Source organism: Triticum urartu, chromosome 5A, assembly GCF_056163025.1.
Source record: "Triticum urartu cultivar PI428250 chromosome 5A, HENAU_Tu73, whole genome shotgun sequence".
NCBI classification, from domain to species: domain Eukaryota; kingdom Viridiplantae; phylum Streptophyta; class Magnoliopsida; order Poales; family Poaceae; genus Triticum; species Triticum urartu.
Window position 1 is genome coordinate 310,188,645 of NC_141877.1, and position 26,945 is coordinate 310,215,589.

The following is a 26,945-nucleotide window of genomic DNA, read 5'->3' on the forward strand; positions in this document are numbered from 1 at the left end:
TTCATGCGCTTTACACCAATATGACCTAAACGGCAGTGCTACAAATAAGTTGCACTATCATTATTAGCTTTGCATGTTTTGGCTTCAATATTATGAATATGTTTATCACTACGATCGAGATTCAATAAAATAGACCACTAATCAAGGGTGCATGACCATAAAAGATATGACTCATATAAATAGAACAACCATTATTCTCTGATTTAAACAAATAACCGTCTCGCATCAAACAAGATCCAGATATAATGTTCATGCTCAACGCTGGCACCAAATAACAATTATTTAGGTCTAAAACTAATCCCGAAGGTAGATGTAGAGGTAGCGTGCCGACAGCGATCACATCGACCTTGGAACCATTTCCGACGCGCATCGTCACCTTGTCCTTAGCCAGTCTTCATTTAATCCGTAGCCCCTGTTTCGAGTTGAAAATATGAGCAACGGAACCAGTATCAAATACCCATGCGCTACTACGAGCATTAGTAAGGTACGCATCAATAACATGTATATCAAACATACCTTTCACTTCTCCATCCTTCTTATCCGCCAAATACTTGGGGCAGTCCCGCTTCGAGTGACTAGTCCCATTTTCGTAGAAGCACTCAGTTTTAGGCTTAGGTCCAGACTTGGGCTTCTTCCCGCGAGCAGCAATTTGCTTGATGTACTTCTTGAAGTTCCCCTTCTTTCCTTTACCCTTTTTCTTGAAACTAGTGGTCATTTTAACCATCAACACTTGATGCTCCTTCTTGATTTCTACCTCCGCAACTTTAAGCATTGTGAAGAGCTCGGGAATCGTCTTGTTCATCCCTTCCATATTATAATTCATCACGAAGCCTTTATAGCTTGGTGGCAGTGATTGAAGAACTCTGTCAATAACACTATCATCAGGAAGATTAACTCCCAGCTGAGTCAAGTGGTTATGGTACCCAGACATTCTAAGTATGTGTTCACTAACAGAACTGTTCTCCTCCATCTTGTAGCTATAGAACTTGTTGGAGAGTTCATATCTCTCAACTCGGGCATTTTCTTGAAATATTAACTTCAATTATTGGAACATCTCATATGCCCCATGACGTTCGAAATGTCTTTGAAGTCCTGATTCCAAGCCATAAAGCGTGTCACACTGAACTATCGAGTAGTCATCAGCTTCAGCTTGCCACACATTCAAAACATCCGGAGTTGCTCCTGCAGCAGGCCTGGCACCTAGCGGTGCTTCCAGGATGTAATTCTTCTGCGCAGCAATGAGGATAATCCTCAAGTTACAGACCCAGTCCGTGTAGTTGCTACCATCATCTTTCAACTTAGCTTTCTCTAGGAACACATTAAAATTCAAGGGAATAGTAGCACGAGCCATTGATCTACAACACCATAGATATGCAAAAACTATCAGGAGTAAGTTCATGATAAATTTAAGTTCAATTAATCATATTACTAAAGAACTCCCACTTAGATAGACATCCCTCTAGTCATCTAAATGATCACGTGATCCATATCAACTAAACCATGTCCGATCATCACGTGAGATGGAGTAGTTTTCGATGGAGATCATCTCTATGTTGATCATATCTACTATATGATTCACCTTCGACCTTTCGGTCTTAGTGTTCCGAGGCCATATCTGTATATGCTAGGCTCCTCAAGTTTAACTTGAGTATTATGCACGTGCAAAACTGTCTTACACCCGTTGTATGTCAACGTAGAGCTTATCACACCTGATCATCACATGGTGTCTCGGCACGACGAACTGTAGGAATGGTGCATACTCAGGGAGAACACTTATACCTTGAAATTTAGTGAGGGATCATCTTATAATGCTACCGCCCTACTAATCAAAATAAGATGCATAAAAGATAAACATCACATGCAATCAAAATATGTGACATAATATGGCCATCATCATCTTGTGGCTTTGATCTCCATCTCCAAAGCACCATCATGATCTCCATTGTCACCCGCTTGACACCTTGATCTCCATCGTAGTGTCGTTGTCATCTCGCCAACTATTGCTTCTACAACTATCGCAACCGCAAAGTGATAAAGTAAATCAATTACATGGCGATTGCATTTAATACAATAAAGCGGCAACTATAAGGCTCCTGCCAGTTGCCGGCAACTTTTACAAAACATGATCATCTCATACAATAACTTATATCACATCATGTCTTGACCATATCACATCACAACATGCCATGCAAAAACAAGTTAGACGTCCTCTACTTTCTTGTTGCAAGTTTTACGTGGCTTCTACGGACTTCTAGCAAGAACTGTTCTTACCTACACATCAAAACCACAACGATATTTTGTCAAGTGTGTTGTTTTAACCTTCAACAAGGACCGGCCGCAGTCAAATTCAATTCAACTAAAGTTGGAGAAATAGACACCCGCCAGCCACCTTTATACAAAACAAGTTGCATGTCTGTCGGTGGAACCGGTCTCATGAACCTGGTCATGTAAGGTTGGTCTGGGCCACTTCATCCAACAATGTCGTTGAATCAAAATAAGACATTGGTGGTAAGCAGTATGACTATTATTGCCCACAACTCTTTGTGCTCTACTCGTGCATATCATCTACGCATAGACCTGGCTCGGATGCCACTGTTGGGTTACGTAGCATGCAATTTCAAAAAAATTCCTACGCTCACGCAAGATATATCTAGGAGATGCATAGCAACAATAGGGGGAGAGTGTGTCCACGTACCATCGTAGACCGAAAGAAGAAGCGTTAGGTTAACGTAGTTGATGTAGTCGAACGTCTTTGCGATACAACTGATCAAGTACCGAACATACGGCACCTCCAAGCTCAGCACACGTTCAGCTCGATGACGTCCCTCGAACGCTTGATCCAGCAGAGTGTCGAGGGAGAGTTTCGTCAGCACAATGGCGTCGTGACGGTGATGGTGATGTGATCTGCGCAGGGCTTCACCTAAGAACTACATAAATATGACCGGAGGAGCAAACCGTGGAGAGAGACGCCGCACACGGCTTGCAACAATTGGTGTGTCTCCAAGGGGTGCCCTGCCCACGTATATAAAGGACGGGGAGGAGGAGGCCGGCCACCAGGGGCACGCCAAGGGGGGGGATTCTACTAGGACTCCACTCCTAGTAGGATTTGGCCCCCCCCTTTTTTCTCATGGAGGGGGAAAGAGGGAAGGGAGAGGGAAGAGTTATACGGCTCCATCGTATATACTTTTCCAAACACTTTTGACCTTGTTTTGGACTCTAACTTGCATGATTTGAATGGAACTAACCCGGACTGGCGTTGTTTCCAGCAAAATTGCCATGGTGTTATTTTTGTGCAGAAATAAAATTTCTCGGAATGACCTGAAAATCAACGGAGACACGTTTTGGAATAAATAAAAAATACTAGTGAAAGAATCAACACCAGGGGGCCACATCCTGTCCACGAGGGTGCAGGGCGCGCGCCCTGCCTCGTGGGCCCCCTGAGGCTCCACCGACGTCAACTCCAACTCTATATATTCACGTTCGGGAAGAAAAGAAAAAGATTCATCGCGTTTTACAATACGAAGCCTCCGCCAAGCCCTGATCTCTCTCAGGAGGGCTGATCTGGAGTTCGTTCTGGGCTCCGGAGAGTGGAATCCGTCGCCATCATCATCATCATCAACCTTCCTCCATCACCAATTTCATGATGCTGAACGCCATGCGTAAGTAATTCCATCGTAGGCTTGCTGGACGGTGATGGGTTGGATGAGATTTATCATGTAATCAAGTTAGTTTTGTTAGGGTTTGATTCCTAGTATCCATTATGTTCTAAGATTGATGTTGCTATGACTTTGCTATGATTAATGCTTGTCACTAGGGCCCGAGTGCCATGATTTCAGATCTGAACCTATTATGTTTTCATGAATATATGTGACAATAATCGGGACCACTCCCGGTGATGACCGTAGTTTGAGGAGTTCATGTAGTCACTAAGTGTTAATGCTTTGTTCCGGTACTCTATTAAAAGGAGGCTTTAATATCCCTTAGTTTCCAATAGGATCCTACTGCCACGGGAGGGTAGGACAAGAGATGTCATGCAAGTTCTTTTCCATAAGCATGTATGACTATATTCGGAATACATGCCTACATTACATTGATGAACTGGAGCTAGTTCTGTGTCACCCTATGTTATAACTGTTGCATGAGGAATCGCATCCGACATAATTATCCATCACTGATCCATTGCGTACGAGCTTTTCACACATTGATCTTTGCTTATTTACTTTTCTGTTGCCACTGTTATGATTACTACAAAAGCCACTACTGTTACTTTAGCCACCGTTACCGTTACTTCCATACTACTTTGCTACTAAATACTATGCTGCAGATATTAATTCTTTCAGGTGTGCTTGAATTGACAACTCAACATCTAATACTTGAGAATATTCTTTGGCTCCCCTTGTGTTGAATCAATAAATTTGGGTTGAATACTCTACCCTCAAAAACTGTTGCGATCCCCTATACTTATCAAGACTATTTTCTAGCACCGTTGCTGGGGAGTATAGCTCTATTCTTTGAGTCACTTGGGATTTATATCTGTTGATCACTATGAGGAACTTGAAAGATGAAAGAACCAAGATTTTTCCCTGAACTACAAGGGGAGGTAAGGAACTGCCATCTAGCTCTGCACTTGATTCACCTTCTGTTTTGAGTAAACTTGCGACACCTACACCTGCTATTGATTCTGATATGTCGCATGCTATTGATGATGCCACTTCTTCTATGCATGATGCTTATGTTGAAACTACTTCTATACTTGATAATACTCTGCCATTAGGTGAATTTCTTGATGAACAACTTGCTAGGGTTAGAGAGAATGAAATTATTGAAACTGATAATATTGATGAAAGTGATGATGAAGATTCTCCCCTGGATATGAATTGCCTGATGTGCCTGAGGGTTATGTTATGGATGAAGAAACTGCTAGAGATCTTTTAGCTTGCAAAGATAGATATGATCTTAAGAAACTGTTAGTTAAGCTGAAAGAAAAGTCTTTAAATGCTAGAATGAAATATGACCCTGCTTTTGCTACTTCGCCTATCTATATTTTTGATAAGGATTATGATTTCTCTGTCGATCCTGAGATAATTACTTTGGTTGAATCTGATCCATTTTATGGCTATGAATCTGAAACTGTTGTGGCACATCTTACTAAATGGAATGATATAGCCACCCTATTCACTAATGAGGAAAAAATTCATTACTACTATATCCTTAAGTTATTTCCGTTCTCATTAAAGGGTGATGCTAAAACATGGTTTAATTCTCTTGATCCTGGTTGTGTGCGTAGTCCCCAGGATATGATTTATTACTTCTCTACTAAATATTTCCCCGCTCATAAGAAACAAGCTACCTTAATGGAAATATATAATTTTGTGCAAATTGAAGAAGAGAGTCCCCCACAAGCTTGGGGGAGGCTTCTTCGATTACTTAATGCTATGCCTGATCATCCTCTCAAGAAAAATGAAATACCTGATATCTTTTATCATGGACTAACCGATGTTTCCAGAGACCACCTGGATAGTTGTGTTGGTTGTGTTTTCAGGGAAAGAACTGTTAGCAAGCTGAATTACTATTGAATAATATGTTGAGTAATGATAATGATTGGACACTTCATGAACCAACTCCTAAGCCAACTCCGAAGAAAAGGGGTATTCTATTTCTCAGTCCTGAAGATATGCAAGAGGCAAAGAAATCTATGAAAGAAAAGGGTATTAAAGCTGAAGATGTTAAGAATTAATTTACCACCTATTAAAGAAATAAATGGTCTTGATAACCCGACACATGTAGTAAAGGTAAATTCTCTCTATAGATTTAATAAGGTTGAAATCCCTTCTACTAAGTTTGCTAGCCAATGCTGGGATGAGTTCGATAATTTTATTGTTAAACAAGAAGACTTCAATGCTTATGTTGGTAGACAATTGAAACATAATGCTTATATGATTGAACACTTGAGTGATTATATGTCTAGAGTTAAAGGTGAACTTAAACTTATTAGTAAACATGCTTCTATGGTTACCACTCAAGTAGAACAAGTTCTTAAAGCACATGATGCACTACAAAAAAATACACTTCCATGATGATACATGTTTGTCACAGTAGGTCACGTTTTCTGTCATGCATGTACATCCATGACAAATTTATGACAGAATTAAGATAGTCATACCTGTGTTGTCGTAGAAGTGTTCCATGAAATTACCAAAATTATCATCATGGAAGTGTCCACTTCCATGACAATAAATCCTGCGTCAGAGAAGTGCTTTCATCAAGGGTGACCGACATGTGGCATCCACCATAACAGGACGCTGTTAAGCTATCGGGTCTAGTTTTGCATCCGACAACCCGTTAACAGCCCGGACCAATGGGAACTTTCCAAGTGTAAAATTCTCATTGGCCGGAGGAAACACGTGTCAGCTCAGCGTTCGGACAGATGTCATCCACTCATTGGACAGGAGGCGCCTATGATACATCGACACGTGGCATGGCCCAACAGAGGCCCATTCCAGTGAAAAGGCCGGCCCAGCTAAAGGCCCACCATGTTTTTTCAGACACTAGTGGGCTGGCCCGTTAATAGCCTGCCATGTTTTGGGCCAAATTGAGGCCCATACCGGATCAGGCCCGTTCACAGCCTGCCGTGTTTTGGGCCAAATTACGGCCCATATCGGATTAGGCCCATTCACAGCCTATCGTGTTTTGGGACAAATTACGGCCCATATCAGATCAGGCTCGTTAACAGGCCACTGTTCTTTTGGGCCCATACTAAGACAGGTTTATATTTCAGCCTGTTAAATGCCCGTTTACCAGTTCGGCCCAATAATAGTTTCGGCCTGTTAGCGGCCCATGGTGCATCTGGGACGTTGTCGGCCCGGTTTAACTTTAGGCCATTTAACGGCCCATGCAGAAACTGGGCTATTTCTCGTCCGAAGTAACTTTAGGCCTCTTAACGGCCCATAGACTTCATGGATAAATTTCAGCCCAACTGGCCTATCGGCCTGTTAATGGCCCGTGTAACAGTTGGGCCTAATTATAGCCTGGCATTGAATCCGACCTGCTTACATCCCATCTGATAATGGCCCATGACACTTTTAGGCCTATGGCCCGCGTAGATACCGGCCTACTTAAAGCCCATAATTTTATTGGGCCAAATAGGCCCGAGATATATTTTGGCCTGTTAACTACTCATCCTATTTGGGCCAAACATGGGCCTTAGGCAGTTTCGGCCTGTATTGGCCCGTGAATTTTTTGGCTCAACGCTAGCCCAATCTAGGTTTTAGCCTGTTAAAAGCACATGGTATTCTCTGGCCCAGCTGGATAGAACTTTACTCGGCCTGTTAAAGGCGGGAAACAACTATAGGTTTAGACCTGCTAATGGCCCAAGATGATTATAGGCCCAGGTTTTGGCCCATATGAGTAACGGGCCGGCCTGAAGACCGACAACACTGAGATCAACTGAACCTTCCGGCCTAAATTACAGCATACCGACCAAGAATAAACCTAGACTATACAACAAAGAAATTACAGCATATTACATCCCCTCGACATCAAAGTTCGCCGCCAATGATAATAAAGGGCAACTAGACAGCAGATTACATAAACTGGGCATGTCGCCACCAGTGGAAGTTAATAGGCGGACAAAATAATAGACAAAACCGACAGCACTTCAACACAGTTCAAGAAAGGTTAGCCCGACCAAGGAGCGTTGAGCATGTAACATTATATCCGGATCTTGTTTAATGCGAGACGGTTACTCATTTAAATTAGAGAATAATGCTTGTTCCATTTATATGGGTAATATATTTTATGGTCATGCACCCATTGTGAGGGATTTATTCTTACTGAATCTCGATATTGATGATACACATGTTCATAACATTGATGCCAAAAGACATAGAGTTGATAATGATAATACCATTTTCTTGTGACACTGCCGCTTAGGTCATATTGGTGTAAAGGGCATGAAGAAAATCCATGTTGATGGACTTTTGGAGTCCCTTGATTTTTAATCACTTGACACATGGGAACTATGCCTCATGGGCAAGATGACTAAAACCCCGTTTTCCGGAACAATGGAACGGGCAAGTGACTTATTGGAAATCAAACATACTAATGTGTGCGGTCCGATAAACGTTGACACGTGTGGTGGGTATTGTTACTTTCTCAACTTTATCGATGATTTGAGTAGATATGGGTATATTTACTTAATGAAGCATTAGTTTGAAACATTTGAAAAGTTCAAGCAATTTCAGAGTGAAGTTGAGAATCATCGTAACAAGAAGATTAAATTCCTTTAATCTAATTGAGGGGGAGAATATCTGAGTTATGAGTTTGGTAATCACTTAAGACAATGTGGAATTGTTTCACAACTAATGCCACCTAGAACATCACAGCGTAATGGTGTGTCCGAATGTCATAATCGTACCTTATTGGATATGGTGCGTTCTATGATGTCTTTTGCCGATCTGCCACTATCGTTTTGGGGTTATGCATTAGAGACAATTGTATTCACTTTAAATAGGGCACCATCTAAGTCCGTAGATACGACACCGTATGAACTATGGTTTGGCAAGAAACCTAAGCTATCGTTCCTTAAGGTTTGGGGTTGCGATGCTTATGTCAAAAGGCTTCAACCCAAAAAGCTCAAACCCAAAGCGAACAAATGCATCTTCATAGGATACGCAAAAGATATGGTTGGGTATACCTTATATCTCAGATCCGAAGGCAAAGTGTTTGTCGCTAAGAATGGGTCCTTTCTCGAGAAAGAGTTTCTCTCAAAATAATTGAGTGGGAGGAAGATAGAACTTGATGAGGTTGTTGAACCTTCACTTCAACCAGAGAGTAGCGTAGCGCAAAAAGATGTTTCTGTGGCACCTACGTCAGTTGAAGAGGAAGCTAATGATACGTACTATTCCTGAGTGGTACGATAACCCTGTCTTAGAGGTCATGTTGTTGGACAACGATGAACCTACGAGTTATGGAGAAGCGATGGTGGGCCCGGATTCCGACAAATGGTTAGAGGCCATGAAATCCGAGATGGGATCCATGTATGAAAACAAGGTATGCACTTTGGAATATTACCTGAAGGGAGAAATGCCATTCAGAATAAATGGATCTTCAAGAAGAAGACGGGAGCGGATGGTAATTGTCGGATCGTGGGTTCCGGAAAACCCTTGAGGTTCGAACACTGGGGTGCGCACGAAGATCTCTCTCTCTCTCTCTCTCACTCGCTCACTCTCACAATGATCTCTAGGCCTAGCTTGTCGAACCCAAGGAACAAGAGACACGAGAGTTTATACTGGTTCGAGCCACCATTGTGGTGTAATACCCTACTCCAGTGTGGTGTGGTGGATTGCCTTGTAGGCTGAGGGTGAACTAGTACAAGGGATGATCAGCCTCCTGAGGAGAGGTGTTCTTGAGCTCGATGAGCTAGTGAGGTGGCCTTGGTGGAGTGGATCCGATCCAAGATGAGCCGATCCCTGACTATGTTGGTGGCTAGTCCTATTTATAGAGGCCCTGGTCCTCTTCCCAAATGTTTAAGCGGGAAGGGATCCCACAACGGCCAATTTCGAAGGGGGATAACTAGTACAAGTTATCCTGACAAAAGGTGGTTTTCGCCTACCAAAGGCTCTGGTGGTGACGCCGCCGTGGGATCTGCGGTGACCTCCGTCCAGCCGTCCTACTGGTCTTGGTCTTGGTGCACTAATATGGAAACCTTTGCCTGATGCATCAGGACTCCTCGCCTGCGCTTGCCCCTTTAGCACCTAAGAGGAAACTGGCACCCTGCGTTCGCTGGCGCACGCCTGGACTTGGTACCCCAGTGACGGGAGCAGAGGTTGAGGCCATCTCCCAGGACAAGATCTTCATGACCCGCGGATGGGGCGGGGTCGCCCGTGTCTGCCGCACGGAGGGGGCCCTCTCGATCCATTTCGAGTACGATGGCGCCTCCACGATGTTCTTCAAAGTCTTCGACAAGGAAGGCCGCTGTCTGGAGTGCTGTCCCGAAGGGGGTCGCCAGGACGGCACAGGGGCAGGCACTGGGCCCGTCCATGGACCTGCCGACAGCTCCTCCAGCAGCAGCGGTGGCTCCTGGGAGTCCAACAACTCTCCCGAGCCTGACGAGACTCCAGAGACGAGTGACGGCAGCTACGTGCCCCCGAGCTCCCGTCGTGCCCGGAGCGCAGCGGCGACGCCCGCTAGTTGTCGTCGCTGATCTGGATGGGGTTGGCACCGGTCCCTCGTGGCTCACTGTTGATGGTGGCGCCGATGACGATACTGGTAGATAGGATCCCTAGAAACTTCCTTCTTTTGTTCCCTGCGAGGAATCAAGACGAACCCTATGGGGGCGTGTAAAGAATTTGTGATGTTGTGCATCAATATTATCTTCACTTCAGAATTTGTGACTGCACGTCTCGCTTTGGCACTGTCCCCCTTTTCGTCCTCACGGTAGCTTAGTGCTCTACCCGACAGGTCCCAGTCGCTAGGCAGGTTTCATCCGTCACTGGTATGCCAGGTCGCGATGTCGTGGTCAAGGTCAGGAGGTGAGCGGCCCGAGGTCCGATAAGAGCTCCTGAGGCGCGATGCTCAAGAGGCCCCCCTTAGCGTGCAAGCAGCTCCCTAAAGGTAGAAAAGGCAGGCGGCATTGCCAGAGCGAGGCTGCGGCAGTCGAAAACCCTAAGTTGTGAGCTGAGCTGCCTTGGGTACGTGACTTATCTTAGAGATCACGGATCGGTTCCTTGTGTGGCGCCCGGTTCGTGGCCACTGATGGCGATGCTACCAGGTTGTGTCCACGCCAGCTTCCGCCCTTCATACTTCCCTGATTGCTCTACGTCCTCAGGTCTCGACCCCCGAGCAAGCTCGGCCGCTGCTGGTATGCCAGGTCGTGATGCCGTGGTCAAGGCCAGGGGCGAGGGCTGGAGATCCAGTAAGAGTTCCTGAGGCGCGATGCTTAGGAGCCCTCCCTTTAACGCCCAAGAGAAAAGCATGAGGGAGCAGCTGGCGGGGACCTCCTGCAGCTAGGCTCCAGACGTTCCTGTGGGTTAAGAGAGAGTAGCCCATAGCTGTGCTTGCCGTCCTGCCATTGCTATTTATGCGAGAAGATGAAGGCACTGAGGATCTGGTGAGGTGGCGTACACGGAGCGAGCCGCGAGCCAGAGCTCGATCGCACAGGTTTATCAGTGTTGCAGGGACAGACCCAAGCACAAGCACCGTGCCAGCATGCGAGTCTCCCATTGTGGGATAAGCAAGTGACCGATCAACAACACAGGAGGCCGCGATGAGCATGCGCCATGTGAGCAGTGGTTATGGAGCAATTCATGCGAGAAGGCAAATTAGTTCAGATAGATGCAAGAACGATACATGCCACTGGGACGGACCCGAGCGGCCTGGGGATGATGAGGCCCGTGAGGCGCCCCCAACAGAGTAAGCTAAAGATGCAAAAGGATACACGCCGCAGGGATAGGCCCATGCGACTTGGGGATAATGAAGGAAATATGCCCTAGAGGCAATAATAAAGTTATTATTTATTTCCTTATATCATGATAAATGTTTATTATTCATGCTAGAATTGTATTATTCGGAAACATAATACTTGTGTGAATACATAGACAAACTAAACGTCATGAGTGTGCCTCTACTTGACTAGCTCATTAATCAAAGATGGTTATGTTTCCTAACCATACACATGTGTTGTCATTTGATTAACGGGATCACATCATTAGGAGAATGATGTGATTGACATGACCCATTCCATTAGCTTAGCACCCGATCGTTTAGTATGTTGCTATTGCTTTCTTCATGACTTATAAATGTTCCTATGACTATGAGATTATGCAACTCCCGTTTGCCGGAGGAACACTTTGTGTGCTACCAAACGTCACAACATAACTGGGTGATTATAAAGGAGCTCTACAGGTGTCTCCAAAGGTACATTTTGGGTTGGCGTATTTCGAGATTAGGATTTGTCACTCCGATTGTCAGAGAGGTATCTCTGGGCCCTCTCAGTAATGCACATCACATAAGCCTTGCAAGCATTGCAACTAATGAGTTAGTTGCGAGATGATGTATTACGAAACGAGTAAAGGGACTTGTCGGTAACGAGATTGAACTAGGTATTGAGATACTGACGATCGAATCTCGGGCAAGCAACATACCGATGACAAAGGGAACAACGTATGTTGTTATGCGGTCTGACCGATAAAGATCTTCATAGAATATGTAGGAGACAATACGAGCATCCAGGTTCCGCTATTGGTTATTGACCGGAGACATGTCTCGGTCATGTCTACATTGTTCTCGAACCCGTAGGGTCCGCGCGCTTAACGTTACGATGACAGTTTCATTATGAGTTTATATATTTTGATGTACCGAAGTTTGTTCGGAGTCCCGGATGTGATCACGGACATGACGAAGAGTCTCGAAATGGTCGAGACATAAAGATTGATATATTGGAAGCCTATGTTTGGACATCGGAAGTGTTCCGGGTGAAATCGGCATTTTACCGGAGTACCGGGAGGTTACCGGAACCCCCCCGATAACCTAATGGGCCTTAATGGGACTAGTGGAGGAAGAGGAGAGGAGGCCTAGGGGCTGCCGCGCGCCCCTTCCCCCCAAGTCCGAATTGGACAAGGAGGGGGGCGGCGCCCCCCCCCCCTTTCCTTTCTTCCCTCTCCTCCTTCCCCCCAAAGTCCTAATCCAACTAGGGAAAAGGGGGGAGTCCTACTCCCGGTAGGAGTAGGACTCCTCCTGCGCGCCTCCTCCTAGGGCCGGCCGCACCCCCCCCCTTGCTCCTTTATATACGGGGGCAGGGGGCACCTCTAGACACACAAGTTGATCTTCAAGATCGTTCTCTTAGCTGTGTGCGGTGCCCCCCTCCACCATAGTCCTCGATAATATTGTAGTGGTGCTTAGGCGAAGCCCTGCGACAGTAGAACATCAAGACCGTCACCACGCCGTCGTGCTGACGGAACTCTTCCCCGACACTTTGCTGGATCGGAGTCCGGTGATCGTCATCGAGCTGAACGTGTGCTAGAACTCGGAGGTGCCGTAGTTTCGGTGCTTGATCGGTCGGGCCGTGAAGACGTACGACTACATCAACCGCGTTGTCATAACGCTTCCGCTGTCGGTCTACAAGGGTACGTAGACAACACTCTCCCCTCTCGTTGCTATACATCACCATGATCTTGCGTGTGCGTAGGATTTTTTTTGAAATTACTACGTTCCCCAATAGTGGCATCCGAGCCTAGGTTTTATGTGTTGATGTTATATGCACGAGTAGAACACAAGTGAGTTGTGGGCGATATAGGTCATACTGCTTACCAGCATGTCATACTTTGGTTCGGCGGTATTGTTGGATGAAGCGCCCGGGCCGACATTACGCGTACACTTACGCGAGACTGGTTCTACCGACGTGCTTTGCACATAGGTGGCTGGCGGGTGTCAGTTTCTCCAACTTTAGTTGAACCAAGTGTGGCTACGCCCGGTCCTTGCGAAGGTTAAAACAGCACCAACTTGACAAACTATCGTTGTGGTTTTGATGCGTAGGTAAGATTGGTTCTTGCTTAAGCCCGTAGCAGCCACGTAAAACTTGCAACAACAAAGTAGAGGACATCTAACTTGTTTTTGCAGGGCATGTTGTGATGTGATATGGTCAAGACATGATGCTAAATTTTATTGTATGAGATGATCATGTTTTGTAACCGAGTTATCAGCAACTGGCAGGAGCCATATGGTTGTCGCTTTATTGTATGCAATGCAATTGCGCTGTAATGCTTTACTTTATCACTAAGCGGTAGCGATAGTCGTGGAAGCATAAGATTGGCGAGACGACAACGATGCTACGATGGTGATCAAGGTGTCGCGCCGGTGACGATGGTGATCATGACGGTGCTTCGAAGATGGAGATCACAAGCACGAGATGATGATGGCCATATCATATCACTTATATCGATTGCATGTGATGTTTATCTTTTATGCATCTTATCTTGCTTTGATTGACGGTAGCATTTTAAGATGATCTCTCACTAATTATCAAGAAGTGTTCTCCCTGAGTATGCACCGTTGCGAAAGTTCTTCGTGCTGAGACACCACGTGATGATCGGGTGTGATAGGCTCTACGTTCAAATACAACGGGTGCAAAAAATTTGCACACGCGGAATACTCAGGTTATACTTGACGAGCCAAGCATATACAGATATGGCCTCGGAACACGGAGACCGAAAGGTCGAGCGTGAATCATATAGTAGATATGATAAACATAGTGATGTTCACCAATGAAATTACTCCATCTCACGTGATGATCGGACATGGTTTAGTTGATTTGGATCACGTGATCACTTAGAGGATTAGAGGGATGTCTATCTAAGTGGGAGTTCTTTAGTAATATGATTAATTGAACTTAAATTTATTATGAACTTAGTACCTGATAGTATCTTGCTTGTTTATGTTTGATTGTAGATAGATGGCCCGTGCTGTTGTTCCGCTGAATTTTAATGCGTTCCTTGAGAAAGCAAAGTTGAAAGATGATGGTAGCAATTACACGGATTGGGTCCGTAACTTGAGGATTATCCTCATTGTTGCACAGAAGAATTACGTCCTGGAAGCACCGCTAGGTGCCAGGCCTGCTGCTGGAGCAACACCAAATGTTATGAACGTCTGGCAGAGCAAAGCTGATGACTACTCGATAGTTCAGTGTGCCATGCTTTACGGCTTAGAATCGGGACTTCAACGATGTTTTGAACATCATGGAGCATATGAGATGTTCCAGGAGTTAAAGTTAATATTTCAAGCAAAGGCCCGGATTGAGAGATATGAAGTCTCCAATAAGTTCTATAGCTGCAAGATGGAGGAGAACAGTTCTGTCAGTGAGCATATACTCAAAATGTCTGGGTATAATAATCACTTGATTCAATTGGGAGTTCATCTTCCAGATGATTGCGTCATTGACAGAATTCTCCAATCACTTCCACCTAGCTACAAGAGCTTCGTGATGAACTATAATATGCAAGGGATGAATAAGACAATTCCCCAGCTCTTCGCAATGCTGAAAGCTGCGGAGGTAGAAATCAAAAAGGAGCATCAAGTGTTGATGGTCAACAAGACCACTAGTTTCAAGAAAAAGGGCAAAGGGAAGAAGAAGTGGAACTTCAAAAAGAACAGCAAGCAAGTTGCTGCTCAGGAGAAGAAACCCAAATCTGGACCTAAGCCTGAAACTGAGTGCTTCTACTGCAAGCAGACTGGTCACTGGAAGCGGAACTGCCCCAAGTATTTGACGGATAAGAAGGATGGCAAGGTGAACAAAGGTATATGTGATATACATGTTATTGATGTGTACCTTACTAATGCTCGTAGTAGCACTTGGGTATTTGATACTGGTTCTGTTGCTAATATTTGCAACTCGAAACAGGGACGACGGATTAAGCGAAGATTGGCTAAGGACGAGGTGACGATGCGCGTGGGAAATGGTTCCAAAGTCGATGTGATCGCGGTCGGCACGCTACCTCTACATCTACCTTCGGGATTAGTATTAGACCTAAATAATTGTTATTTGGTGCCAGCGTTAAGCATGAACATTATATCTGGATCTTGTTTGATGCGAGACGGTTATTCATTTAAATCAGAGAATAATGGTTGTTCTATTTATATGAGTAATATATTTTATGGTCATGCACCCTTGAAGAGTGGTCTATTCTTATTAAATCTCGATAGTAGTGACACACATATTCATAATGTTGAAGCCAAAAGATGCAGAGTTGATAATGATAGTGCAACTTATTTGTGGCACTGCCGTTTAGGTCATATCGGTGTAAAGCGCATGAAGAAACTCCATACTGATGGACTTTTGGAACCACTTGATTATGAATCACTTGGTACTTGCGAACCGTGCCTTATGGGAAAGATGACCAAAACACCATTCTCCGGTACTATGGAGAGAGCAACAGCTTTGTTGGAAATCATACATACAGATGTATGTGGCCCGATGAATGTTGAGGCTCGTGGCGGATATCGTTATTTTCTCACCTTCACAGATGACTTAAGCAGATATGGGTATATCTACTTAATGAAACATAAATCTGAAACATTTGAAAAGTTCAAAGAATTTCAGAGTGAAGTTGAAAATCATCGTAACAAGAAAATAAAATTCCTACGATCTGATTGTGGAGGAGAATATTTGAGTTACGAGTTTGGTGTACATTTGAAACAATGCGGAATAGTTTCGCAACTCATGCCACCCGGAACACCACAGCGTAATGGTGTGTCCAAACATCATAATCGTACTTTACTAGATATGGTGCGATCTATGATGTCTCTTACTGATTTACCGCTATCGTTTTGGGGTTATGCTTTAGAGACGGCCGCATTCACGTTAAATAGGGCACCATCAAAATCCGTTGAGACGACGCCTTATGAACTGTGGTTTGGCAAGAAACCAAAGTTGTCGTTTCTGAAAGTTTGGGGCTGCGATGCTTATGTGAAAAAGCTTCAACCTGATAAGCTCGAACCCAAATCGGATAAATGTGTCTTCATAGGATATCCAAAGGAAACTATTGGATACACCTTCTATCACAGATCCGAAGGCAAGACTTTTGTTGCTAAATTCGGAAATTTTCTAGAGAAGGAGTTTCTCTCGAAAGAAGTGAGTGGGAGGAAAGTAGAACTTGATGAGGTAATTGTACCTGCTCCCTTATTGGAAAGTAGTACATCACAGAAATCAGTTTCTGTGACACCTACACCAATTAGTGAGGAAGCTAATGATGATGATCATGAAACTTTAGAACAAGATACTACTGAACCTCGTAGATCAACCAGAGTAAGATACGCACCAGAGTGGTACGGTAATCCTATTCTAGAAGTCATGCTACTAGATCATGATGAACCTACGAACTATGGAGAAGCGATGGTGAGCCCAGATTCCGCAAAATGGCTTGAAGCCATGAAATCTGAGATGGGATCCATGTATGAGAACAAAGTGTGGACTTTGGTTGACTTGCCTAATGATCGGCAGGCAATTGAGAATAAATGGATCTTCAAGAAGAAGACTGACGCTGACGGTAATGTTACTGTCTACATAGCTCAACTTGTCGCAAAAGGTTTTCGACAAGTTCAAGGGATTGACTACGATGAGACCATCTCACCCATAGCGATGCTTAAGTCTGTCCGAATCATGTTAGCAATTGCCGCATTTTATGATTATGAAATTTGGCAGATGGATGTCAAAACTGCATTCCTGAATGGATTTCTGGAAGAAGAGTTGTATATGATGCAACCAGAAGGTTTTGTCGATCCAAAGGGAGCTAACAAAGTGTGCAAGCTCTAGCGATCAATTTATGGACTGGTGCAAGCCTCTCGGAGTTGGAATAAACGCTTTGATAATGTGATCAAAGCATTTGGTTTTGTACAGACTTTTGGAGAAGCCTGTATTTACAAGAAAGTGAGTGGGAGCTCTGTAGCATTTCTGATATTATATGTAGATGACATATTACTAATCAGAAATGATATAGAATTTCTGGATAGCATAAAGGGATACTTGAATAAGAGTTTTTCAATGAAAGACCTCGGTGAAGCTGCTTACATATTGGGCATTAAGATCTATAGAGATAGATCAAGACGCTTAATTGGACTTTCACAAAGCACATACCTTGACAAAGTTTTGAAGAAGTTCAAAATGGATCAAGCAAAGAAAGGATTCTTGCCTGTATTACAAGGTGTGAAATTGATTAAGATTCAATGCCCGACCACTGCAGAAGATAGAGAGAAAATGAAAGATGTTCCCTATGCTTCAGCCATAGGCTCTATCATGTATGCAATGTTGTGTACCAGACCTAATGTATGTCTTGCTATAAGTCTAGCAGGGAGGTACCAAAGTAATCCAGGAGTGGATCACTGGATAGCGGTCAAGAACATCCTGAAATACCTGAAAAGGACTAAGGATATGTTTCTCGTATATGGAGGTGACAAAGAGCTCATCGTAAATGGTTACGTTGATGCAAGCTTTGACAATGATCCGGACGATTCTAAATCACAAACCGGATACGTGTTTACATTAAACGGTGGAGTTGTCAGTTGGTGCAGTTCTAAACAAAGCATTGTGGCAGGATCTACATGTGAAGCAGAGTACATAGCTGCTTCGGAAGCAGCAAACGAAGGAGTCTGGATGAAGGAGTTCATATCCGATCTAGGTGTCATACCTAGTGCATCGGGTCCAATGAAAATCTTTTGTGACAATACTGGTGCAATTGCCTTGGCAAAGGAATCCAGATTTCACAAGAGAACCAAGCACATCAAGAGACGCTTCAATTCCATCCGGGATCTAGTCCAGGTGGGAGACATAGAGATTTGCAAGATACATACGGATCTGAATATAGCAGACCCGTTGACTAAGCCTCTTCCACTAGCAAAACATGATCAGCACCAAAGCTCCATGGGTGTTAGAATCATTACTGTGTAATCTAGATTATTGACTCTAGTGCAAGTGGGAGACTAAAGGAAATATGCCCTAGAGGCAATAATAAAGTTATTATTTATTTCCTTATATCATGATAAATGTTTATTATTCATGCTAGAATTGTATTATCCGGAAACATAATACTTGTGTGAATACATAGACAAACTAAACGTCACTAGTGTGCCTCTACTTGACTAGCTCGTTAATCAAAGATGGTTATGTTTCCTAACCATATACATGTCTTGTCATTTGATTAACAGGATCACATCATTAGGAGAATGATGTGATTGACATGACCCATTCCATTAGCTTAGCACCCGATCGTTTAGTATGTTGCTATTGCTTTCTTCATGACTTATACATGTTCCTATGACTATGAGATTATGCAACTCCCGTTTGTTGGAGGAACACTTTGTGTGCTACCAAACGTCACAACATAACTGGGTGATTATAAAGGAGCTCTACAGGTGTCTCCAAAGGTACATGTTGGGTTGGCGTATTTCGAGATTAGGATTTGTCACTCCGATTATCGGAGAGGTATCTCTGGGCCCTCTCGGTAATGCACATCACATAAGCCTTGCAAGCATTGCAACTAATGAGTTAGTTGCGAGATGATGTATTACGAAACGAGTAAAGAGACTTGTCGGTAACGAGATTGAACTAGGTATTGAGATACCGACGATCGAATCTCGGGCAAGTAACATACCGATGACAAAGGGAACAACGTATGTTGTTATGCGGTCTGACCGATAAAGATCTTCGTAGAATATGTAGGAGCCAATACGAGCATCCAGGTTCCTCTATTGGTTATTGACCGGAGACATGTCTCGGTCATGTCTATATTGTTCTCGAACCCGTAGGGTCCGCACGCTTAACGTTACGATGACAGTTTCATTATGAGTTTATATATTTTGATGTACCGAAGTTTTTTCGGAGTCCCGGATGTGATCACGGACATGACGAGGAGTCTCGAAATGATCGAGACATAAAGATTGATATATTGGAAGCCTATGTTTGGACATCGGAAGTGTTCCGGGTGAAATCGGCATTTTACCGGAGTACTGAGAGGTTACCGGAACCCCCCAGTAACCTAATGGGCCTAGTGGAGGAAGAGGAGAGGAGGCCTAGGGGCTGCCGCGCGCCCCTTCCCCCCCAAGTCCGAATTGGACAAGGAGGGGGGCGCCCCCCCCCTTTCCTTTCTTCCCTCTCCTCCTTCCCCCCAAAGTCCTAATCCAACTAGGGAAAAGGGGGGAGTCCTACTCCCGGTAGGAGTAGGACTCCTCCTGCGCGCCTCCTCCTAGGGCCGGCCGCACCCCCCCTTGCTCCTTTATATACGGGGGAAGGGGGCACCTCTAGACACACAAGTTGATCTTCAAGATCTTTCTCTTAGACGTGTGCGGTGCCCCCCTCCACCATAGTCCTCGATAATATTGTAGTGGTGCTTAGGCGAAGCCCTGCGACAGTAGAACATCAAGATCGTCACCACGCCGTCGTGCTGACGGAACTCTTCCCCGACACTTTGCTGGATCAGAGTCCGGGGATCGTCATCGAGCTGAACGTGTGCTAGAACTCGGAGGTGCCGTAGTTTTGGTGCTTGATCGGTCGGGCCGTGAAGACGTACGACTACATCAACCGCGTTGTCATAACGCTTCCGCTGTCGGTCTACGAGGGTACGTAGACAACACTCTCCCCTCTTGTTGCTATACATCACCATGATCTTGCGTGTGTGTAGGAATTTTTTTGAAATTACTACGTTCCCCAACAGATAATGTTGCCCGATGGGCACCCCTTACTGAATGAACTGGAAAGAGTCACCTGATACCATGCTAGACTGGTGTCGGGGCAGCTGAAGAAGCATCCTGGAGAGGTTGCCCCTCACGAGCCACCAGGGTCCTGAGCCTCAGGGGGCTCCGTAGGCCCAGGTGGCTCCTAAAGAACGATCGTGATCTCCTCCAGGACGGCGTGATGCCTGGCCTCTTGAGCCGCCAGAATGCTCCGCAGGTGGCGCTGGAAGGTGACAACCGTGTTCGGCAGGCCGAGAGGCATGCGAACATAGCTATGAGGTGGACCCTCGCACCGTCCAACGTGTGAAGGCTAGAATCATCGCTGAGACATGGCCCTGTTGAGCACTGGAATGTCGACATAGACGTGCAGCCCGCCGCCCTCGATAGGGTGGAGAGCTGCGCTGGATGGTGGGCGACGGCCACCACGCATGGTCCCTGCTTCTTGAAGCTCCTGGATTGCCTTGGTGATGAATTCCTGAGCACAAGGTGCTCCACGCCTCGTGCCCTCCTGAGGGAAACATGCGGCGAAGCACACCTCCACATGGTGCCCGAGCACCTCCCTCGTGACGACGGCTAGGTCTGAGGCCCTCCAAAAAAGAGCCCCCGAGCCCAGCCGCGGCCTTCCTATGCGAGGGAAGGAGGCGCCCCATCTATGGGCGCGGGTCCTGAGGTCGTGCTACTAGAGACGCCGCCCTCCTGAGGTCCTTGGCGGAGTAGCTGCTTCTTCTTCTTGGGGTTGGCCTCAGGAGGGTGCGAGGTGCCTCTGTTGTCGGGGTCTTCGACCGCTGCAGCCTGGTAAGCGCGCTCGAGGGATCAGTTCTATTGCCTCTCAGAAAGATTTTGTGTCACCTTGTTTGAAATGCCTTGAGCGTGACAATGCTATCTCTATTGCAGAATTTTCTGTTGCCTCTGATGTTGCAATATCTCCAACTGCTTGCCACAGCCTGATTTTTGGTCCTTTTCTTTTTCTTTTGATTTTCTGAGGGTTTTGCTTGAATTTTCTTTTTCCGTGGCTTTGTGGTCTGGAAACTGAAGAAGATGACCCCTTCTTTCTTTCCAGAGTGGCTTGTCATCCTCAAACCCTTCCCAAAACCTTGCCATTTCCATCTTGGACAAAACCCCAATATTCTTTTGCTAGGGAATATTCCTTTTTCTATTAAAGGAATAACCTTGTCTGCCCTCGGTTGTGAAGCAACCTATATTTCCATCACTCCTAAAAATCCCAAATAATTCTCACAAATTGTTCGGGTCATATCTTCCTAAAATATGGGAAAACCATTCATTGCCATGTTCAAAAATATTCCACCAATAATTATTTTCCTATTCTGCCATAAATAGCACTTTGTGAAGCAAGTGCTATTTTCCTTTTCCCAATTGACCTCAAACTTCTTGGACATATTTTCATGTCCAAATAATTGCCTCATGCTAAAATTCAACTTAATTTGCCTAGCAAATATTCCTGAGAAATTTTTCAAAGTTCCTGTCTAAGGGAATTGGTTGTGAAGGAAGTGCTAGCTAGGTTAACCAAATTGAGTTGAAATTTTGCATGGTCCTTCATAGCATCAAATCAAAGCCCTCCTCAAGATTTGAGCTCATGCAATGCATCCATGTGAGCTGAGCATCAAATCCTTGTTTCTGTCCAAATTTTCAGTTAGTGAAGCAAGTATATTTTATATTTTCTCCATTATGGCTGAAAATTTTCCTAGGCCTTATCCTACCCATTTAAACTATCTCCACAAAATTTGGGTTCATTTCATATAGTCATTTTCCCTCATGAATTTTCTCAAGTTCCTGTTTAGAGAGGACCATTATGAAGGAAGTACCACCTTGGCTTGTCCAAATGGTCTGAAATTTTTATGTCACCTTCATATGCCCAAATCATCCTGCCATGTGCATTTTCAGCTCAAGTGGATTCTTCATGTGAGTGATACTTCATAGTTTGTATTTCTATCCAATCTGGTGGTTTGTACAGCAAGTACTAGATAAACTCCTCCTCTTGAGCTCAAACCATGCCATCTTAGTCACCTTAGTGAGTGATAAACCCCAATCAAAGCTCAGCCGTGAATGCCAAGCATGTGAGTCACACCAAACAACAAACACCTTGATGTGTGACTGAAACACTGCAAGCCATATTCACCAATTAAGCCCATGTGCTCATTTCTTTCCCTCTTGGCTTTCTCCTTGATGTGACCTATCGTGCGGACATGGTCGGCTGACTCGGGTGCAACCTCTTGCGCCAGCTCACCCGGTGACCACCGCCTTGGCACGCCATGGACCAAACCTGGCCAAATGGGCCGGCCCGGCATGGCACGACCCGACCTGGGTTAAATGGGCTGGGCACGGCATGGCCCGGCCAGGCACAGTAAGTACTCGGGCCGTGCCGGGCTGGCACGCGTGCTGGCCTCTCAGGCCCAGGCACGGCCTGAGTAGGTGCACCTGGCCTGATTGGGCACGCGAGGAGGCACGATCGCAGCAGCGTCGTTCGCGCACGGATGAGGATGCTCGTTGTCTCGTAGCAGTAGGGCATTAGCGCATGATTTTTTTAATCGATTGATCATACAAGGCGCTCCTCCCACCGCTCGCTAGTCCTTTTTTAGACAAAATCCCTCGTTCGTTAGTCTTGCATGTCGATCGTACGAGGCGCTTGTCCCCGCTCGCTAGTCGTGCCGTGCCAGGCTGGCACGCGTGCCAGGCAAGGCAGCCTAGGCACGGCCCTAGCCAGGCCACGTGCCAGGCACGACCCACTAAGTCACATGCCATGTCGGTTCGTGACGGGCCTGGTACGCGGGCCATCGTGTCGGGCCGACAAGACCAGCCCGTTTGGCCAGGTATACCATAGACGCGAGCTAAGCGTCGTTTGCTTCGGGCACCTCCTCCTCTCGTCATCTTCGCGCGCGTGAACCTATCCAGCATGTTTCCCGCGTCATCACCATCCCCCTGGACCTCTCTCCCCCTCCCGAAGCCTCCTCGTTGGCGCTCGTCGCCGCGCGCCCACGGTTGAGCTGTAGCCGACAGCGTATTTATGGCGTTCGGCCGCTTCTCCTCGTCTGTGCACTCGTCCCCTCATTGCCTGGCCATGTCTAGCGCCTTCCCCGTGCCATCGCTGTCCCTCTAGAGCCCTTGCCCCCTCCGTTTTCTTCTCGGGCGAGCCGTCCCCGTCGCCGAACAGTGCGTGCCCGTGGGCATTCGTCTTCTTCCTCCTTTGTTTCTTCTCCCCCGTGCCCCTCGACCTCTTGTGCCCCGTACTGCAGGCCCTCTGCTCCCCTACGTCACCTACCGTCGAGCAAGCTCGTGTGCCCACGCGTCCACGGCTCCGGTGACGTGTAACGCGGCCGTGCTCACCCAACCGCCTTGCACGACTATATATAGCCCCTCCCCACGGCTCCCGAGCACGTCATCAGCTCCACCTTGCTCCCAGGACCCCGCCTAACCACTCGCCCGAGCTCGGGGACACTCCTAGCCCTCCGCCACGGTCGCTGGCATCCCCCTCCTAAATTCGCTCAAGCCAGCGCTCCCCTCTCACACCGTCCACCTCCATGAGCTCCACTATACTCCGGCGGACTCTCCCAGCTTCTTTCCTCGACCGCCGAAGCACCCGAGCCCCTTGTCCATCTTCGACCGCCGGCGTCCGCCGTGGGAGTCGGAGCTTTGCTCCCTCCATTGCTTCCCGGCGGGAACGAGCCCTCCAGGCGGGAGCGGCCCATCTCCCTGAGTCCAACGATGCCCGGATCCTCGCCTGAGATGGCCCGTGCCACCGGGGGTCGCTGCCGGCACGCGCGGCCGTCCACTACATCGCGGGCGGGCGCGAGCATGAAGACGAAGGCCGGGCCAGGCGAGCCCCACCTCACGTGACCCCACCAGTCAGCCTCCCAGGAGCCGGCCCCGCCACTGCTGACTGGGATAAGTGGACACGGCTTTCAGAAAACGCACTTTCTCGTTGTGTAAGCATACTTTTATGCTTCTTCAGTCTACTCTACGCTTACTCCTCTCTGAAGGCGTATTCCTGAGAATGCATTTTCTCCTTTTCAGCCACCGGCCAAATCCTCTAGTTTGTGAACGTTCACCCGTTAGCAACAGAAAAGCATATTCTTTTATTTGTTTTTCTGCTAAGGAACGAACTGTCGTATTTTTTCAACCAAGATCCCGATTGAGTTGATTCCAGCGCTCACTTCTTCGTCTCGTCAAGTCTGTTCCGTTTCCATCATTTTCACTATGGTTTGACATACTGGAAATGACCATTTTTCCCTTGCCCCTAATCAGCCCCCTTCGAGAGAGAACCCTTTCCGGTGATTCTTTCCGCGACTTCACCGCACATCTTCCCGGAGCCTTCTTCACCCCAGGCAAGCCACAACACCCATTTGCATGATGGCCATGCAGTAGCCATGGTTTTCAACTTGAATATTTAATAAATGTCTATTTGTTTTGATATGGTTGTCGTTATTTCGGTTATGCTTATGGACCGCTGGTTACCGTCATGATATGTTTTCTTGCACTCTGTTATCATGTTCTACCTGATAGTATTACTTTTATATTGGTCATGCTTGATAGTAGTACATGTTGGGTTGGTCATGTTCTTTGGTGCATGACTAACATCGGTTACCGAGTACCGTTGTTATGCATGTTCCTTTACATCCAGTGGGTTAAATGCTTGCATGGTAGTTTTATCATTATGTTATTGCATGGTACTTATTGTTGATGCTAGTGTTCATGTTATGATATGAGTAGTGTTCTAGTTGTGATTTTCATGCTCGTCAGTATGCCATGCTCATCTAGATAAATGGTTAAATGTTATTGTTATGCTCGTTGATTATTATGCACCCCCATGCTCATGTTGATATCATGTTCATGCATTATAGTTGCATCATGTTATTTTTAGCATGGCTCAGCATATGCATTCAAGTTTAACCGGATAATAATGAACTTGAACAACTGTTGGCTGAGTCATGGTGCCACCAAATCGAGCTTACCGGTGCAACCACACTTGCCTTATGGGGGGTCCTAACTGGGTCTATTGTTGTGCCTCTCGCCGGTGCCTCCAATGAGGGAAGGTTATGCGCGGGCGCTACCTTGGCCAGGTAGGACGGCATAAGCCTTGTGAGCCCGAGTTTGGTTATGTACACTGTGCACATCTCCCTGTTTTGGACCATTTATTGTTTTTGCCACGACGGTGGCCGTTGGTGCCTTTGGTAGGCACGGGGACACCCATGACTTAGCCCAAAGGGGAGTTGGCCGGAGTGTCCGGGAGAGTGTCATGGCAGTAGATCGGTTTTGTCGGAATGTCGTTGGTCCACGCGAATGGGAGTGCAAGGCCATGGGTTCCGTGGTGTGGGTATAGTGTGCTAACCTCTGGAGAGTGTTTATTAAATCTATCGATAGCCGCGCCTGTGGATATGGGCCCAGTTCGTAGTCGGTCACACTATGGGTCAACAGTAATAATAATATGATTAATAACAACCCCGGTTCGATGATGAAAGAAGTTGGTTGATATTTATGTGATCATGAGAGGATCACCGTGGTATCGAGGATACCGCGTTGTGGATATTTGTGATGTTATGCGAGAATCACGGGTAAAGGTCAAGCTCCTTGTGGTCATGTATTGATTAATACGGTATTGTTTATACCAATATCGACTTGATCCTGAGATGATCGTGTGATGTCCGAGGATGGTAAGTGATGCAGATGATGGTTACGAGGTAACCCCGAGTAGAGTAATTTGATGCATGATAGTGTTATCATGTTGCATGTTAGTAACATCATGTTTATATGTTCGTGCCATGCTTATGTTGTGCTTTTGGTATCATGTTGTTCATGCCATGTTGTTCAGATGATATCATGTTAATCCTTGTTAACCGGTAATTGCCATGCTATTGTCTGTCTTGATTGCTTTGGTTGTTGTGAGCTTGCAAGTACACTCAATGTACTGACCTGGCGTGTCATGCCAGTTTGCAGGTCATGCCGGATTTGATTGTTTGTTTGCCGTGGATCCCTTGTTTGCGAGCTAGGATAAGCTTTCCAGCCAGAGTCCCTGCAGAGCGGAGTTCACCACCGTCGTCGTTGTTCCGCTACCAGTAGTCTGTCCGCTGCTTCGTGTTGTTCTGCTGCTTGCATGGAGCAACCGTGGCACGCGTAGTTTCGCTGTGCCGATGTAACCCCCTTGTACCCATATAGATTGTAATAAAGAGCTGATTTGTTCTATGCTAAGCAGTGCCATATTCCAGAAGACTTCTCCTCGATGTCTGGGCTGGAATACGGGGCGTTCCGGTTTCTCTGAGCCGGGGTGCCACACTGCTAATGTGGTAACTAACCCCTCTTCTGAGGATACCACTACTATTGCTGATGAAAATGCTAGGTTGAAGACATTGCTTGAAACTGGTATGCACAAAATCCTCAAAGGGCATTACGCATTATGTGATGTTCTCAAGAAACAGATTCTGAACCGAAACCCTAGGAAAGAGGGTTTTGGTTTCGAGAGGAAAAATGAATGTTGATGGTTCTTACTGGAAGCCTGAGCAATACGCCAAAACCACATGGGTTGCTGCAAAGGGCCCTTCAGTGGACCCATCCACCTTATCTGGCTTCACTTGTGCTAATCCCATTATCATTGATGAGTCATTTGACGCCAATTATAAGCTGTTTAAGAATCAGAATGGTGAAGTGTTTGCCAGGTTTGTTGGTACTAGCTGCAGGAATCGGCCACGTTTGAAGAAGATCTAGGTGCCTAAAAGTTG

General features: G+C 46.1%; 1 long non-coding RNA gene across 1 annotated transcript; it reads left to right on the plus strand.

Moving 5' to 3' along the window:
- Positions 1-23,282: 23,282 nt before the first annotated feature.
- Positions 23,283-26,412, plus strand: LOC125555905 (uncharacterized). Its single transcript, XR_015604570.1, has 2 exons — positions 23,283-24,158; positions 24,247-26,412. It is a non-coding gene; the product is annotated as an uncharacterized LOC125555905 (long non-coding RNA).
- The last annotated feature ends 533 nt before the right edge of the window (positions 26,413-26,945 follow it).